This window comes from Nicotiana sylvestris, chromosome 6 (assembly GCF_000393655.2).
Source record: "Nicotiana sylvestris chromosome 6, ASM39365v2, whole genome shotgun sequence".
Lineage (NCBI taxonomy): Eukaryota > Viridiplantae > Streptophyta > Magnoliopsida > Solanales > Solanaceae > Nicotiana > Nicotiana sylvestris.
Window position 1 is genome coordinate 32578697 of NC_091062.1, and position 17477 is coordinate 32596173.

The window sequence follows — 17477 nt, forward strand, 5'->3', positions numbered from 1 at the left end:
GTACAATCCGAAGTTTCTACTCATGCTCCTTTCGACTGCAGGAGTAAATCAAAATATCATCAATGAAGATGGTCACAAAAGAATCCATATAGGGCTTAAATACTCATTTCATCAAATTTATGTATGATGCTGGGGTATTTATCAACCCAAATAACATCACTAGGAACTCATAATGAGTGCCCATACCGAGTCCGAAAAGCTGTCGTAGGGACATCTGATGCCCTAATCTTCAACTGATGGTAGTCAGATCTCAAATCAATCTTCGAAAACACTTTGGCACCCTGAAGCTGATCAAATAAGTCATCAATCCTCGGTAACAGATACTTCTTCTTGATAGTGACTTTGTTCAACTGTCGATAATCTCTACACATCCTTATTGAACCATCCTTCTTTTTCACAAACAACACCAGTGCACCCCAGGGCGAAACACTAGGTCTTATAAATCCCTTATCAAGCAAATCCTACAACTGATCCTTCAATTCATTCAACTCAGGTGGGTCCATATGGTATGGTGGAATAGAAATGGGTTGAGTGCCCGAAGCCAAGTCAATACAGAAGTCGATATCTCTATCAGGTGGCATCCCCGACAAACCTGCAAGAAATACCTTTGGAAACTCATGCACAACTGGTATTGAATCTACGAAAGGAACCTCTATACTAGAATCATGAATATAGGCCAAATATGGTAGAGATCCCTTTTTGACCATACCGAGCCTTTACATAAGAAATAACCCTGTTGGTTGAATAGCTAGGAGTCTCCTTCCACTCTAATCGGGGAAACCCCGACATGGCTAAGGTCATCATCTTAGCATGACAGTCCAATATAGTATGATAAGATGACAGTCAATCCATGCCCAAAATAAAATGAAAGTCCACCATATCAAGAAGTAGTAGACCTACACTAGTCTTAAGGCTCCCGAAAGAATGGAACTCGCCTAAGGGACCCCAAATGGATAGGAATCTTCTGCATATAGGGAGTCAACTTGCGCCTTCTTAAAGCACATGCCCGGCTTTTTTCCTTTGCCTTCCCTAACTCTTCTAAGAATAAAGGGGATCTTGCGCAAAGAAAGCCTCTAACAAGAGGATCCAGACTTTCTTTCTGTTTTTTTCCCAAACAAAAGGTTAAAATATGCACACAAAAATATCAGAACGAAAAACATCCATTGTCTAATGGATATGGAAACCATACATGAGCAATAAACACGATCTACAACAATAGAATCTCCTACAGATATGGACACATATTTGCTGGCTCAGGGCTACTTGGTCTTGCATCAGCATTGCCAACCATATTTGATTACAAAATTCATCATTGCATTATTCAGATATGCAATAACTACTTTGGCCAGGTGATGAGGGTTTTGAATGACCACTATGATGGGAATTGACCCTATTGTGAAAGTTAATGGGAATGCAGTTCCATCTAGAGCTATCTCCAGCTATGAGATTGGGAAATAGTCCAAGGGCATGGGTGTCGATGTCATAAGGACAAGAACTGGTTCCTCTCCTTGAACCTGTATTTGGGCATTGGTGTTCTGATTGTTTGGGTGTGTTCTCCATTTTTTCTGGTTGGGTTGACAGTGAGGTTTTCTTCTCTTGACATGCCACATTTGGCATTTAAGTCCTCTCCCCTCTCAATTGGTTTCCGTGCACGGAAATCTCCCATCATTTGAGATCTTTGGGAGGCGACAATGTTAGTCAAATCACCAGAGAGGAAATGATGGAGGGAAACAGGGAGCGTAGGAGTTTAAGTGAGTAATAACCCACTCAGAGGAGTTAAATCCCTTTCCCCTTTCCTGATTTTGGTAGTATTTTCTTTGGATTTCTTCTCTTGTGTGGCCCCCACCAATTAACTTATATTAGGGTGGGTTGGTACCATTTTAGGAATAGAATCCAGTGTTATAAACATACCGGATATTGGTGCATTTATTTGATCTAGGGAGACGTGTGTGACAGGTGATGCGTGTGAGTTGTAGAGGCGTATATACTGCATGTGGTCTTCGTTGGACACGGGCTGTAGCACGTGTTCGAAACATGGGCTGCTTTCCAGTGGCCCAGTTACATGTGCCTTAGGCCCACTCAATCTTTGCTCACTATCCTGTTGTGAGTTGGATTATTTGGGTCCATATGTGTTGTATTTGGCATGTTTGATTAGGCCTATCTGCTTTGTAGCACTTGTAGACCCCTCCCAGAAGTTCCCAAGTACGGCAAACTTACCTGAATTCGGTGCGTACATCCAGCTTTTTGGTCCGCCGTTTGTTGCCCCCAGTTGCCTCCGCTTTTGGTGCTCTACTATCTTTCCCTTGTGTCTTGCTCTCCGTGAGAATTCCACAATTTTCCATTCTCGTTCCTCCTGCACACAGTGGCTCGTCACCAATGATCCCGCCTTCTCTTATGTCTCCGTAGAAGATTGTAGTGGACATTTTCTGGAAAAGTGGCCGATCCACCCATATTCTTTGCACAATATGCCTTCCACTCTCATACTCAATCGGTTATCTATGGCCTAGAATTACCACAACAGTTCGAAAGGATACCTCAATAGGCACTTGGATACAGATCTGTGCATATCTACTTCTTAGAGTGGCAGAGGTGCACATATCTATCTTTGGTAGTTTGCCTATATTTTTTCCCATCTTTTCTAGATTTTCCTTATCATAGAATTTGGTAGGTAGTTGTGGTAGCCTAATCCAAATGGTTATGGCTTGAATTGTTGAATTCGCCGGCACAAAATTTGGCTTCCAGTTTCTAATGGTAGGGAAGTGCATGATGAACCATGGACCTTCGTGTAATGCGTTTGTCATGTTCTCCTCTTTCTCAAACTTGACGGTGAAATAATCCCAACCTAGATCTATGAGGATTAGTTGTTCATTTGGGTTTCATAATTATTGTAATTTGGATTTTAGGAAGTGAGGGGGGTGTGTCCAAAAACCTTAATAATAACTGAGAATCTCCAAGAGTGGTAGATTCTCATTTTTTTCTCCTGTCTCGAAAGTTTCCTCTATTATTGGCAATTCTGGCACTGATTCAGTTTGGTGGTACTAAGGGTGGTACACACTTGACTTTGTTAAGTGTTTTTCCGATAAGATTTTCTTGAAAGTAATCTTTTTTCCTTTTGTTTCAACTTCCATTAGTGATGGGCTAATGGCTAGTGGGTTGGGGGTTTTTAGTAGTGGTGATGGTATTGGGTCCTGTGCAGGGGTAGGGATGGGTCCATCTTGGGGGGAGGGGGAGGGTTAATTGTAGAGAGAGAATGCCCTCTGGTGCTATAATTTTATGCCATTTTAAACATCTAATACATTGCTTGCTTAGGTAAATTCTTAAACATATACCAAATAAAGGAAACAAGCAACTATATTTATAAATTATTTTGGTAAATTTAATATTTACACTCCCAACTCTGCGTTGAAAAGTAAAATACATAGAATATTAGAATTGACTTTTGATACTTCTCGAAGATATCTGCTTCACTTTGTGTTGATAATCCTTTGGCCTTTGCTTCCGTGGAGTTTTTATGTCACTTGATCATTTATAAATATAAAAAGTTTCAATCATTTGTAAACAAATATGTTTTTTCCTAATAGAAAAAACTTTTAATCTTTAATTTTTGGGAAGAGAAACCATATAATTACTTATGAGGGTGTTTGGCTATGCTTATAAGTTGGTAAAACTGACTTATAAGCACATTTTGGCTTATCTACGCATTTGGTAAACATCCAAAGTGCTTATAAGCTAAAATCAGTTATAAGTCATAAGTTGGTCACCTCCAACTTATGGTTTTAAAGCTTATAAACACTTTTAGTTTGACCATAACTTTTATTAGTTTATCCTTAATAATATTTTTTAATTCGCAAAATATTTTTTTCAAATAAATTTTCTAACTTTCTCTTCATTCCATACCCGTTATTCTTCATTTTCTTTACAAAGAAACTTTTTAATTTACAATCTTTAGTAAAGTTTGTAAGAGTATTTTAGTCATTTCAACAAAATAACAGCTTATCAGCACTTTTTTTACGAGCACATCAACTGCTTATTATCCGTTTCAGCACGTCTATCCAAACACTTAAATGCTTATTTTAGAAATCAGTTTCAGCATTCAAGCTTATCAGCTATTACAATCAGCTAATCTAAATGGGCTCTATAAGTTGTGGTTGTCGATAACATAAAATAAGTTCCAGAGTTGTTGTAACCAATCCTACAAATATATTTATAGGTGCCTTTTAGAATGAACAACTAACCAAAATGTACCATTTACTAAAAGACACCATTTCTAAAGGTCACAAACAACTCCTTCTTTGTTCAATTAATCGTTTCACGGAATTTTATTTAGTATTTTTATTTTTATATTTTATTTCGTATATTAATATTAGAGAATTCTTATTAGGATAAGTAAGGTATTTAGATTAGTTAGAAGGGTATTTTAGTCTTTTAGCTTTTTAGTTTTTGGATTCCCACTTGTATAATAATATTGATATAAATTTACATAATCTTACATACAAATATATAAGTTGTACTGTATGTAAGTTTTATGTATTTTATATGTGGTTTATATGTATTTTGTATATCATGTGTTCTTCTTCCTCTTCGAGTTTTAATCTGAATATTCAATCAAAATCAACTCTAATCTTCATCAAACACCCTCAAAATTGGAATATAAACTCCAAAGAATTTTTTCAATCATTTGCACAATTAATCAAAACAAATAATAATTTAAAAAAATTCAAATTCAAAGTTTTAAAGCCTTTACTGACTGTTAATAATTGTCACTGTGTTAGAGTTTAGAATAGATGAATAAAAATGGAACTTTTCTAGAAATTGTATTGAATTTAGAGAAAGAAAAAGGTGATTCTTAGAAAGTGTAATTTTTTGGGGTCGTTGGTCGCCCATGTGAACCGACCCGATCCAATCTTACCCGACCCGTAAATAAAGGATTATCTGGTTTTTTAAATAAAGGATAAACAATTATTTTATAACTGTTCAACCTTATCCTTAAAAGGAGGGGGAACATTTATAACTGTTCAAATCCTTTTTGAAAAGAGGAGGGAACAATTATCTGATAACTGCTCAACCTCTCCTAATAAAAAGGGGAAGTCTTCTGCTTCAAAAGAGAGAGCACGAGAGACATTACGCAGAAAACAAAAGTAAAAAACTAGAAAGAAGGAAAAATATTCCTCACTTTCTAGATTACATCATCACACTAAAAGACACTTAGTTTGTGAACTTTAATATTAATTTTCTAGTGAAATCAAAGGAGACTTGGGGCAGATTCTTTTGGTAGCAACAACAACAATATCTGCTGCAAATTTAAGGTACACAATCCGTTATTTTTGCTCCGAATTAATATTACATTGATATCAGAGTATGGTTGAATGATCCAATTATTCATGTAAATTATTTTGAAATCACTGTTTTATAAGTTTAGGCTGAGATTTTTTTGTTGGCTAATTTTTGATAAGTTTCAGAGAAAACTGTTTCCGAATTTTTGCATTTTGGCCATTGGTTGTCAATTATATTGTCCTAAAACTTATATAATTATGATCTACTCATTTTGGGCTTTTCGAAAATATATTTTATGTGAAAAACAGATTAAAACGAGTGAGATATGATTTTTTGAAGATTGGCAGTTTTTGACTTTTTATTGACGAAAAACTGCCTATGTTTTCAGCATTTTAGAAATAATTTATTAAAATTTTTGCCTAACACTTATGTTATCATGTTCCTCCCATTTTGGGCTTTCCGAAAATATATTATATGTGAAAAACGGATTAAAAACGAGTGAGATATATTTTTTTGGAGATTGGCAGTTTTTTGATCATTTTTCTGACAAAAACTGCTTCTTTTTTTAAGCATTTTAGAAATAACTTGTTAAATATTTTTTCCTAAAACTTATATATTCATTATGTACTCGTTTTGAGCTTTCCAAAAATATTTTTATGTGAAAAACGGAATCATCCAACTTAAAAAAAATCCTTTTACGATCCTTTTTTGTCTTCTACAAGAAATTTGTGACATACGTTGTCACATTAAATGGTAACAACCATATTTCTGATTTCTTGTTTCTTTTTCTGATATGGCTTAACGTGAACATGCTCAAATTGCTCCAAGTGGGAGTGATATTGATGGAGGAGCAAAAAGAAATAGTAGAAGACTGCGTCGCAAGAGGATCAAAACTCTAATTGATTCAGATTCATAGCCTGAAGTCATATGAAGTGATTCAAGGATGAAACAGATTTGAACAGAGAAATAAGGGCACATAAAAGGGAAGGAAGAAGACTTCTTGAGGTGTGATGACTCAAAAGGTCATCACTTGATTTACAAGTAAATTCTGTATTTCGAGACCTTAAAAGCCTCCTTTTATCTAACTTTGATTTGCGTGCGTGATCCGAGCGTATATCTAGAACGCTTTTATGTGAAAATTTGATAAAAATACTAATTTGGCCTTTAAAATTAAATTTAAGTTGACTTCGCTCAATATTATGGGTAAACAGATCTGGACTTGTGATTTGACAGTCCCGTAGGGTCCGTAGAAAAATATGGGACTTGGGCCTATGTCCGAAATTGAATTCCGAGGTCCCAAGCACGAGAAATAAATTTTTGAAGAAAATTGTTTAACTGAAATTTTAAGAGTTTTTGAAAATTTAAATATATATAAAATTGATGGTATCAGGCCCGTATCTTGGTTTCGGAGTCCGGTACAGGTCTTATATGATATTTAAGTTGAGCCTGTAAAATTTGGTAAGAAACAGACTTGATATGACGTGAATCGGACCCTTGGTTGTTAAAATTTGAACTTAAGAGTTCTTGATATTCTTCTTTGATTTTGATGCTAAATTTGTTGTTAAAGGTATTAATTTGGCGATTTGATCGCACGAGTAAGTCCATATGATATTTTTGAGTTAGTGTGCATGTTTGTTTTGGAGCTCCAAGGGCTTGGGTGAGTTTCAGATAGGTTTCGGAAGGTTTTTACACTTAGAAAAGTTGCAGGTTTTACTGCTTGAGGTGCACAGACATTTTGTGCATCGCGATTGCGAAAGGGAAATTGGGGCTAGGGTGGATTTGTTCTTCGTGAAAGCGAAGCCAGAGTCATGAACGTGGAGCACTGGAGGGTTGCTCATCGCGAATATGACCGGTATCACGCGAACGCGTAGTGTAAAAATGGAGGTGGGTTGGGGACTTGTCATTTCTTCTACGCGAACACGTAATGGTGTCCGCGAACGCGAAGGTCAAGGAGGCTTATCCTTCACGAAAACGTAGGGGAACTCGCAATCGCGTAATTCCACTTCTGGCAACTCTTCGCGATCGCGATAGTGTTCTCTCGAACGCGATGAATACTGTCGCCCAACACTTAAAACAGTAGCAAGGTCGGGATTTAGCACATATTTTCATATTTTCAAAACTACTGAGCATTGAGGCGATTTTGAAGGAACAAGTTCTTCCCCAAAGCATTGATATATGATTCTAAACCTTTTTCTTTCGATATCCCATTGCATTTCATCAATCTTCATCCAAAAATCTAGGGTTTTAATGGTAGAAATTGGGAATTGGGTAGAGTTAGGGCTTTTTGAATAATTGAAATTTAGACCTAGTTTTGGGGTCGGATTTCGAAACTAATTGCATATTTGGGCTCGTGGGTAAATGAGTGATCGAGTTTTGGTCCGAAACTCGAATTTTGACCAAGCAGGACTGGGGTTGATTTTTGACTTTTTTGAAAAAATGATAGAAAACTTATAATTAAGCATTGGGTATGAATTCTTTAGCATTTGTTGATGTTGTTAAATTAATTTAGACTAGATACAAGTAATTTGGAGGCAAATTCTAAAGGAAAAACGGTATTTGAGGCTTGAGTTGGCCGTGAAAGTTCGAGGTAAGTGTTTGGTCTAACCTTAGCTTGAGGGAATATGTATTGTGCTTTATCTGCTATGTGCTAGTGTAGTGTACGACGTATAGGTGTGGTGACGAGTATCTATATGTCGTTGTTAAGCATGCCCGTGAGTCTTAAATTGTAATCGTTGTGTTTCTTAATGAGTACTACGAATGCCTAAGTTATTGATTCTCCGTATTGGGCAAAAATTATGATTATTCTCGTGGTAATTGTTCATTTTTGGGTATTGGTTCCAGTTGAGATTTCATATGTGAAGTTAAATGTTGGTACAAGATTGGTTATAGCTGATTCCCTTGCTAGGACGTATTTAATTCTTATTGTTAGTTCCCTTGCGGTGATGTGTTTATTCTTATTGTTGATTCCTTTGCCGGGATATTGTTTTTTCCTTATTGTTCCCTTACCGGGATTCTTTTGTGATTAGTGTTGATTTGTATATTGGATCGGATTGCATGCTAATATTATATGGGATTGGGTTGCACGCCGCAACAATATTATATCGGATCGGGTTACACGCCACAACAAGGAGTAATAAGGAAGAACAGGAGGGGTCAGGTTTCACGCCGCAATAGTAATATATGATTTGGATCGGGTTGTACGCCGCAACAGTATTATATGCTTTGGATCGGGTTGCGCACTGCAACAATAATGAATGAAAGTGGATATTGATTCATTACTGTTTCCTTATTCTTACTGATGCATACTTTAAGATGTTCTTTATGTTTTTCTCCTGAGTTACTGTTGGTACTTGATATCCCCCGCATCATATTTCCCCTTTCCATCTTCAACTGCTAGTTTCCGTTATTATTGCTTGACGTACAAGTTTTAACTACACAAGTTTATTTGTTAGTATCGTTCTAGCATGGTCACTACTTCGCCGAGGTTAGGCTCGACACTTACCAGCACATGGGGTCGGCTGTGCTGATACTACACTCTGCACTATGTGCAGATCTCGGTACCGGAGCTTTTGGACCTTAGAGTGGTTGCTGCCTTCAGTCCAGTGGAGACCTGAGGTAGTCCTGCAGATGTCCGCAGACCTTGGCGTCCCCTTCTATCTTTTATATTTTGTTTTCATTTACTTCAGAGACAGATTGTATATTTCTTTTTCAGATAGCTATTTGTAGTATTCGCAGATGGTCCGTGATATTGTGACACCAGTTCTGGGTAGAGATGTGTTTTGTATTTTTTGTATTAGTATTTGGCTAAGTTATCAGATTCCGTCTTCTGCATTTCTTTTATTATTATTATTTATCCGCTGTTGATCGTATGTTGATTTAAATTTGTTAAAAGGTTAAGAAAAAGGGTAGTAAGATATATAATACTCGGCTTGCCTAACTTTCACGAGTAGGCGCCATCACGACTCCCGAGGGTGGGAAGTCCGGGTCGTGACAAGTTGGTATCAGAGCTCTAGGTTGCTTAGGTCTCACAATTCACAGACATGTTTGGTAGAGTCTGAGGGATCGGTACGGAGACGTTTGTGCTTATCCCCTAGAGGCTGCAGAGCTAGGAACAGTTTCACTTCTATTCATCTGTGTCGTGCGGTTTTGTTTTTCAATGCTAATTGAATTTCTACTCTGTTCTTTTGCAGATGGCAAGAACACGAGCTTCTTCATCCACTGACCAGCAGCTCGAGCCCCTAGCAGCAGTTCCCACGAGGGGTAGAGGATGAGGCTGAGGCCGTGCTAGGGGTCGAGGTAGGGGCAGAGCTCAGCCCAGAGCAGCAACACCAGCGGCAGAGCCTTAGGTAGAGTTTGATGATGAGGTTCTAGCCCAGAAAGTTCCGGTGGGCCCAGGTCAGGTCCCATAGGGGTTTATTGCTGCCCTAGTACTCAAGGATGCTCTAGTCCGTCTAGTAGGCCTTATGGAGAGTGTCACCCGGGCATTCTTACTTCCTGTAGCACCAGCCGTCTCTCAGGCTGGGAGAGGAGCACAGACTCCCGCTACCCGTACTCCGGAGCAGATGGCTCCCCAGTTTCAGACTCCAACAGCTCAGCAGCTGGAGTAGTTCAGCCGAGTGTAGTAGTTCAGATCGGTGATGGAGTAGTTATGTCTGTCGATGCTTTGTGGAGATTGGACAGGTTCACCAAGCTGTTCACTACCACTTATGGTAGTATATCTTCAGAGGATCCCTAGGATTATTTAGGCAGCTGTCAAGAGGTTCTTCGGAATATGGGGATAGTGGAGACCAATGAGGTCGACTTTGATCCTTTTTGCCTGTCAGGTTCCATCAAGACATGGTAGAGGGATTATTGTTTGGCTTGGCCAGCTGGGTCGCTTACCTTGACTTGGGATCAGTTCTCTCAGCTATTTCTGGAGAAGTTTCTTCTTATCACCTAGAGGGAGGACTATCGGAGGCAGTTTGAGTGTCTCCAGCAGGGTTCTATGACCGTCACTCAGTACGAGACCAGATTCATTGCTTTGGCCCGTCATGCTCTTATCATACTTCTACCAAGAAAGAGAGAGGGTGAAGAGGTTCATTGAGGGACTCGCTCAGCCGATTTGATTGCAGATGGCTAAGGAGACTGGGAGTGAGATTTCTTTTCAAGATGCGGCCAATGTGGCCCGGAGAGTTGAGATGGTTCTATCACAGGGTAGTGGTCAAGGGTCTGACAAGAGGCCCCGTCATTCAGGCAAGTTCAGTGGTGCCTCATCTGTAGGCAGGGATTCTTTTGTAGGGACCATCCTCCCAGGCCGTTTCATTCAGCACTTCGGACTTCTCATGGTGCTTCAAGTGGCCGTGGTTCTCATATGCAGTGTTCTGATCAGCAGTCCTACAGTGCACCATCAGCTCCTATTAGAGTACCTACTCTTCATAGCTATTCTTATGGTCAACCGGCCCGCCAGGGTTAGTCTCAGTTTCCTCAACCGCAACACTCAGGTAGATGCTTTGAGTGCGGTGAGTATGGTCATATCCGGAGGGCTTGTCTGAGATTAGTGGGCGTTCAGTCGTAGCAGCAGGGTTCCTATGCTATGGTTTAGTCATCGGGTGTTCCACCGCCCGCTCAACCAGCTAGGGGTGGGGGTAGAGGTGTTAGGGGTGGAGGTAGAGGTATTAGAGGTGGAGGTCAGGCCACTAGAGGTGGAGGCCAGCCAACAAGAGGCCATCCCAGGGATGTAGCTCAGAGTGGTGGGGCCCAACCCCGATGTTATGCTCTTCTAGCCAGGTCTGAGGCTGAGGCCTCCGATACAGTTATCACAGGTACTGTTCTGGTATGTAGAAGAGATGCTTTAGTTTTATTTGACCCAGGGTCTATATACTCCTGTGTGTAATCTTATTTTGCCCCGTATCTGGTCATACATAGTGATTTTTTGAGTTCTCATATATATATGTGTCTACACTGGTAGGTGATTCTATTGTAGTGGATCGTGTCCATCATTCATGTATAGTTGTGATTGGTAGTTTTGAGACCCGAGTAGATCTGTTACTTTTGGATATGGTTGATTTTGATGTAATATTGGGGATGGAGTGGTTATCACCCTACCAAACTATCTTGGACTGTCATGCCAAGACTGTGACCTTAGCCTTGCCAGGTCTACCTCGTTTAGAGTGGAGAAGGGCTCCTGGTTATTCCACTTGTAGGGTTATCTCATATATGAAGGCTTGGAGTATGGTTGAGAAGGGATGTTTGGCCTATTTGGCGTATGTTCGTGATTCTAGTGCCGAGGTTCCTTCTATGGATTCTGTGCTTGTTGTACGTGAGTTTCCAAAGGTATTTCCTGCAGACCTGTCGGGTATGCCGCCCAACAAGGATATTGAATTTTGTATTAACTTGGCTCCGGGCACTCAGCCCATTTTTGTTCCGCCGTATCGTATGGCCCTGCCAGAGTTGAAAGAATTGAAAGAACAGTTGCAAGACTTGCTTGATAAGGGCTTTATTAGACCTAGTGTCTCACCTTGGGGTGCGTCGGTGTTGTTTGTTAAGAAGAAGGACGGATCGATGAGGATGTGTATAGATTATCGACAGTTGAACAAGGTCACAATCAAGAATAAGTATCCATTGCCGAGGATTGATTATTTGTTTGATCAGCTTCAGGGTGCCAAGGTTTCTCGAAGATTGATTTGAGATATGGCTACCATCAATTGAGGATTAGGGCGTCGGATGTCCCTAAGATAGCTTTTCGCACTCGGTACGGGCATTATGAGTTCTTAGTGATGTCATTTGGGTTGACAAATGCCCCAACAACTTTCATGGACTTGATGAACTGCGTATTCAAGCCTTATTTGGATTCCTTCGTGATTGTCTTCATAGATGCTATTTTGATCTATTCCCGCAGCTGCGAAGAGCACGACCAGCATCTTCGAGTCGTTTTTCAGACTTTGAGGGATAGTCAGTTGTATGCCAAGTTTTCGAAGTGTGAGTTTTGGTTGAGTTTGGTTGCTTTATTGGGCCATGTCGTATCAGCATAGGGTATTCAGGTGGATCCTAAGAAGATTGCGGTAGTCAAGGACTGGCCTAGACCCACATCAGCTACAGAGGTCTGGAGTTTCTTGGGTTTGGTGGGTTATTACCATCAGTTTGTGGAGGGTTTTTTCATCTATTGCAGCCCCGATGACCAGGTTGACCAAGAAGGGTGCCCAGTTCAGGTGGTCGGATGAGTGTGAGGCGAGCTTTCAGAAGCTCAAGACAGCTTTGACTATGGTGCTAGTGTTGGGTTTGCCCACATGTTTAGGTCCATATACAGTGTATTATGATGCATTGCGTATTAGACTTGGTGCGGTATTGATGCAGAATGACAAGGTTATTGCATATGCTTTGCGACAGTTGAAGATCCACGAGAAGAATTATCCAGTTCATGATTTGGAGTTAGCAACCATTGTTCACGTGCTGAACATTTGGAGACATTATTTGTATGGCGTGTCATGTGAGGTGTTCACAGATCACAAGAGTTTGCAATACTTGTTCAAGCAGAAGGAGCTAAATTTGAGGCAGAGGAGGTGGTTAGAGTTGTTGAAAGACTATGAGATCACCATCTTATATCATTCGGGAAAGGCCAATGTGGTAGCCAATGCATTGAGTAGGAAGTCAGCCAGTATGGGCAGCCTTGCGTATATTCTAGTCGGTGAGAGACCGCTTGCTTTGGATGTTCAGGATTTAGCCAATCAGTTCGTGAGTTTGGATGTTTTTGAGTCGGATGAGTATGAGGCGAGCTTTCAGAAGCTCAAGACAGCTTTGACTACGGCGCTAGTGTTGGGTTTGCCCACAGGTTCAGGGCCATATACAGTATATTATGATGCATCATGTATTGGACTTGGTGAGGTGTTGATGCAGAATGGAAAGGTTATTACATATGCTTTGCGATAGTTTAAGATCCACGAGAAGAATTATCCAGTTCATGATTTGGAGTTAGCAGCCATAGTTCACGCGTTGAAGATTTAGAGGCATTATTTGTATGGCATGTCATGTGAGGTGTTCACGGATCACAAGAGTTTGCAATACTTGTTCAAGCAGAAGGAGATAAATTTGAGGCAGAGGAGGTGGTTGGAGCTGTTGAAAGACTATGATATCACCATCTTGTATCATCCGGGAAAGACCCATGTGGTAGCCGATGCATTGAGTAGGACGTCAGTCAATATGGGCAGCCTTGCATATATTCCAGTCGGTGAAAGACCACTTTCTTTGGATGTTCAGGTTTTGGCCAATCAGTTCGTGAGGTTGGATGTCTCTGAGCCCACCCGTGTTCTACCTTGCACAGTCGCTCATTCTTTATTATTTGAGTGTATCCAAGATCGAAAGTATGATGATCTTCATTTGCTTGTCCTTAAAGACACAGTGCGGCACGGAGGTGCCAAGCAGGTTAATGTTGGAGAGGATGGAGTTCTGAGGATGCAAGGTCGTATTTGTGTGCCTAATATGGATGAACTTTGTGAGTTGATTCTAGAGGAGGCCCATAGTTCCCGGTATTCTATTCATCCTGGCGCCGCTAAGATGTATCAGGATTTGTGGAAGCATTATTGGTAGAGAAGGATGAAGAAGGACATTGTTGCATATGTGGCTCGGTGTTTGAACTATCAGCAGGTAAAGTACGAGCATTAGAGACCTGGTAGTTTGTTTTAGAGGATTGAGCTTCCTGAGTGGAAGTGGGAGCGTATCACTATGGACTTTGTTGTTGAACTCCCATGGACTCAGAGGAAGTTCGATGTAGTGTGGGTTATTGTTGATAGGCTGACTAACTCAGCGCACTTCATTCCTGTGGCAGTCTCCTATTCTTCCGAGAGGTTAGCTGAGATCTATATCCGGGAGATTGTTTGTCTTCATGGTGTGCCTGTGTCTATCATTTCTAATCGAGGTACGTAGTTTACCTCACATTATTGGAGGCAGTTCAGCGTGAGTTGGGCACACGGGTCGAGTTGAGCACAACATTTCATCCCCAAACGAACGGACAGTCCGAGCGTACTATTTAGACTTTGAAGGATATGCTCCGAGCTTGTGTTATGGACTTTAGAGGTTCGTGGGATCAGTTCTTGCCTTTAGCAAAGTTTGCCTACAATAGCTACCAGTCGAGCATTCATATGGCTCCCTATGAGGCATTATATGGTAGGCGGTGTCAGTCGCCAGTTGGATGGTTTGAGCCGGGAGAGGCTCGGTTGTTAGGTACGGATCTAATACAAGATTCTTTGGACAAGGTGAAGATTATTCAGGATAGGCTTCATATAGCTCAGCCCAGGCAGAAGAGTTATGCCGACTGTAAGGTTCATGATGTGGCATTTATGGTCGGAGATCGGGTGTTTGCTTCGGGTGTCGCCCATGAAGGGCGTGGTGAGATTTGGGAAGAAGGGCAAGTTAAACCCTAGGTTCATTGGTCCTTTTGAGATTCTTTATCGAATGGGAGAGGTGGCTTACAGACTTGCATTGCCGCCGAGTTTATCAGTTATGCACCCAGTGTTTCATATGTCCATGCTTTGGAAGTATCATGACGATCCATCCCCACGTGTTAGACTTCAGTACTGTCCAGTCGGACAATGATTTGACCTATGAGGAGGAGCCGGTAGCTATTATAGACCAGCAGGTTCGTCAGTTGAGATTGAAGAAGTTCCCTTCAGTTCATGTTCAGTGGAGAGGTCAGCCTGCCGAGGCAGCTACCTGGGAGTCTGAGTTTGATATGCAGAGCCGATATCCCCATCTTTTCCCCGACTCAGGTACTTCTTTTCTATGTCCATTCGAGGAAGAACAGTTGTTTTAGAGGTGGAGGATGTGATGACATCATCACTTGATTTACAAGTGAATTTTGTGTTTCGAGGCCTTAAGAGCCTCCTTTTATCTCACCTCGATTTACGTGTGTGGTCCGAGCATATATCCAGAATGCTTTTATTTGAAAATTTGATAAAAATGCTAATTTGGCCTTTAAAATTGAATTTAAGTTCACTTCGGTCAACATTTTGGGTAAATGGACCCGCACCCATGATTTGACATTCTCGGAGGGTCCGTAGAAAAATATGGGACTTGGACGTATGCCCGAAATTGAATTCCGAGGTCCCAAGCCCGAGAAATGATTTTTTGAAGAAAATTATTTAACTAAAATTTTAAGAGTTTTTAGAAATTTAAATATATTTGAAATTGATGGTATCAGGCCCGTATCTTGTTTCCAGAGCCCGGTACAGGTCTTATATTGTATTTAGGTTGAGTCTGTAAAATTTGGTAAGAAACAGACTTGATATGACGTGAATCGGACCCTCGGTTGTTAAAATTTGAACTTAAGAGTTCTTGAGATTCTTCTTTAAGTTTGATGCTAAATTTGTTGTTAAAGGTGTTAATTTGGCGATTTGATCGCACGAGTAAGTCCATATGATATTATTTTGAGTTAGTGTGCATGCTCGGTTTGGAGCCCTAAGGGCTCGGGTGAGTTTCGAAAGGTTTTTACACTTAGAAAAGTTGCAGATTTTACCGCTTCAGGTGCACAGACATTTTGTGCATCGCGATCGCGTAGTAACTCTCGCGATCGCGAAAGGGAAATTGGGACTGGGGTGGATTTGTTCTTCGTGAACGCGAAGCCACAGTCGCGAACGTGGAGCACTAGGGGGTTGCTCATCGCGAACATGACCGGTGTTACGTGAACGCGTAGTGTAAAAATGGAGGTGGGCCGGGGGCTTGTCTTTTCTTCTATGCGAACGCGTAATGTTGTCCGCGAATGAAAAGGTCAGGGAGGCTTATCCTTCGCGAACGTGTAGGTTAACTCGCGATCGTATGAGTCCACTTCTGGCAGCTTTTCGCGATCGCGACAGTGTTCTCTCGAACGCGATGAACACTATCGCCTAACACTTAAAACAGTAGCAAAGCCGGGATTTAGCCCATATTTTCATATTTTCAAAACTAGAGAGCATTGAGGCGATTTTCAAGGAATAAGTTCTTCCCCAAAGCATTGGTATTTGATTCTAAACCTTTATCTTTCGATTTGCCATTGCATTTAATAAATCTTCATCCAAAAATCTAGGGTTTTTATGGTAGAAATTGGGAATTTGGGTAGAGTTAGGGCTTTTTGAATAATTGAAATTTAGACCTTGTTTTAGGGTCGGATTTCGAAACTAATTGCATATTTGGCCTCGTGGGTAAATGAGTGATCGAGTTTTGGTCCGAAACTCGAATTTTGACCAAGCAGGTCCGGGGTCGATTTTTGACTTTTTGGAAAAATGATAGAAAACTTATAATTAAGCATTGGGTATGAATTCTTTAGAATTTATTGATGTTGTTAAATTAATTTAGATTAGATACAAGTAATTTGGAGGCGAATTCTAAAGGAAAAGCGGTATTTGAGGCTTGAGTTGGCCGTAAAAGTTCGAGGTAAGTGTTTGGTCTAACCTTAGCTTAAGGGAATATGTATTGTGCTTTATCTGCTATGTGCTAGTGTAGTGTACGACGTATAGGTGTGGTGACGAGTATCTCTATGTCGTTGTTAAGCATGCCCATGAGTCTTAAATTGTAATCGTTGTGCTTCTTAATGAGTCCTACGAATGCCTAAGTTATTGATTCTCCGTTTTGGGCAAGAATTATGATTATTCTCATGGTAATTGTTCATTGTTGGGTATTGGTTCCAGTTTAGGTTTCATATGTGAAGTTAAATGTTGGTACAAGATTGGTTATAGCTGATTCCCTTGCTAGGACGTATTTAATTCTTATTGTTGGTTCCCTTGCGGGGATGTGTTTATTCTTATTGTTGATTCCCTTGCAGGGATATTGTTGTTTCCTTATTGTTCCCTTACCGGGTATTGATTTGTATATTGGGATCAGATTGCACGCCAATATTATATAGGATCGGGTTGCACGCCGCAACAGTATTATATCGGATCGGGTTACACGCCACAACAAGGAGTAATAAGGGAGAACAGGAGGGGTCGGGTTTCATGCCGCAATAGTGATATATGATTTGGATTGGGTTGCACGCCGCAACAGTGTTATATGCTTTTGATCAGGTTGCGCGCCGCAACAGTGTTATATGCTTTGAATCGGGTTGAGCATCGCAACAATAATGAATGAAAGTGGATATTGATTTGTTATTGTTTCTTTATTCTTACTAATGCGCAGTTTAAGATGTTCTTTATGCTTTTCTCCTAAGTTACTGTTGGTACTTGATATACCCCGCAACATATTTCCCCTTCCCATTTTCA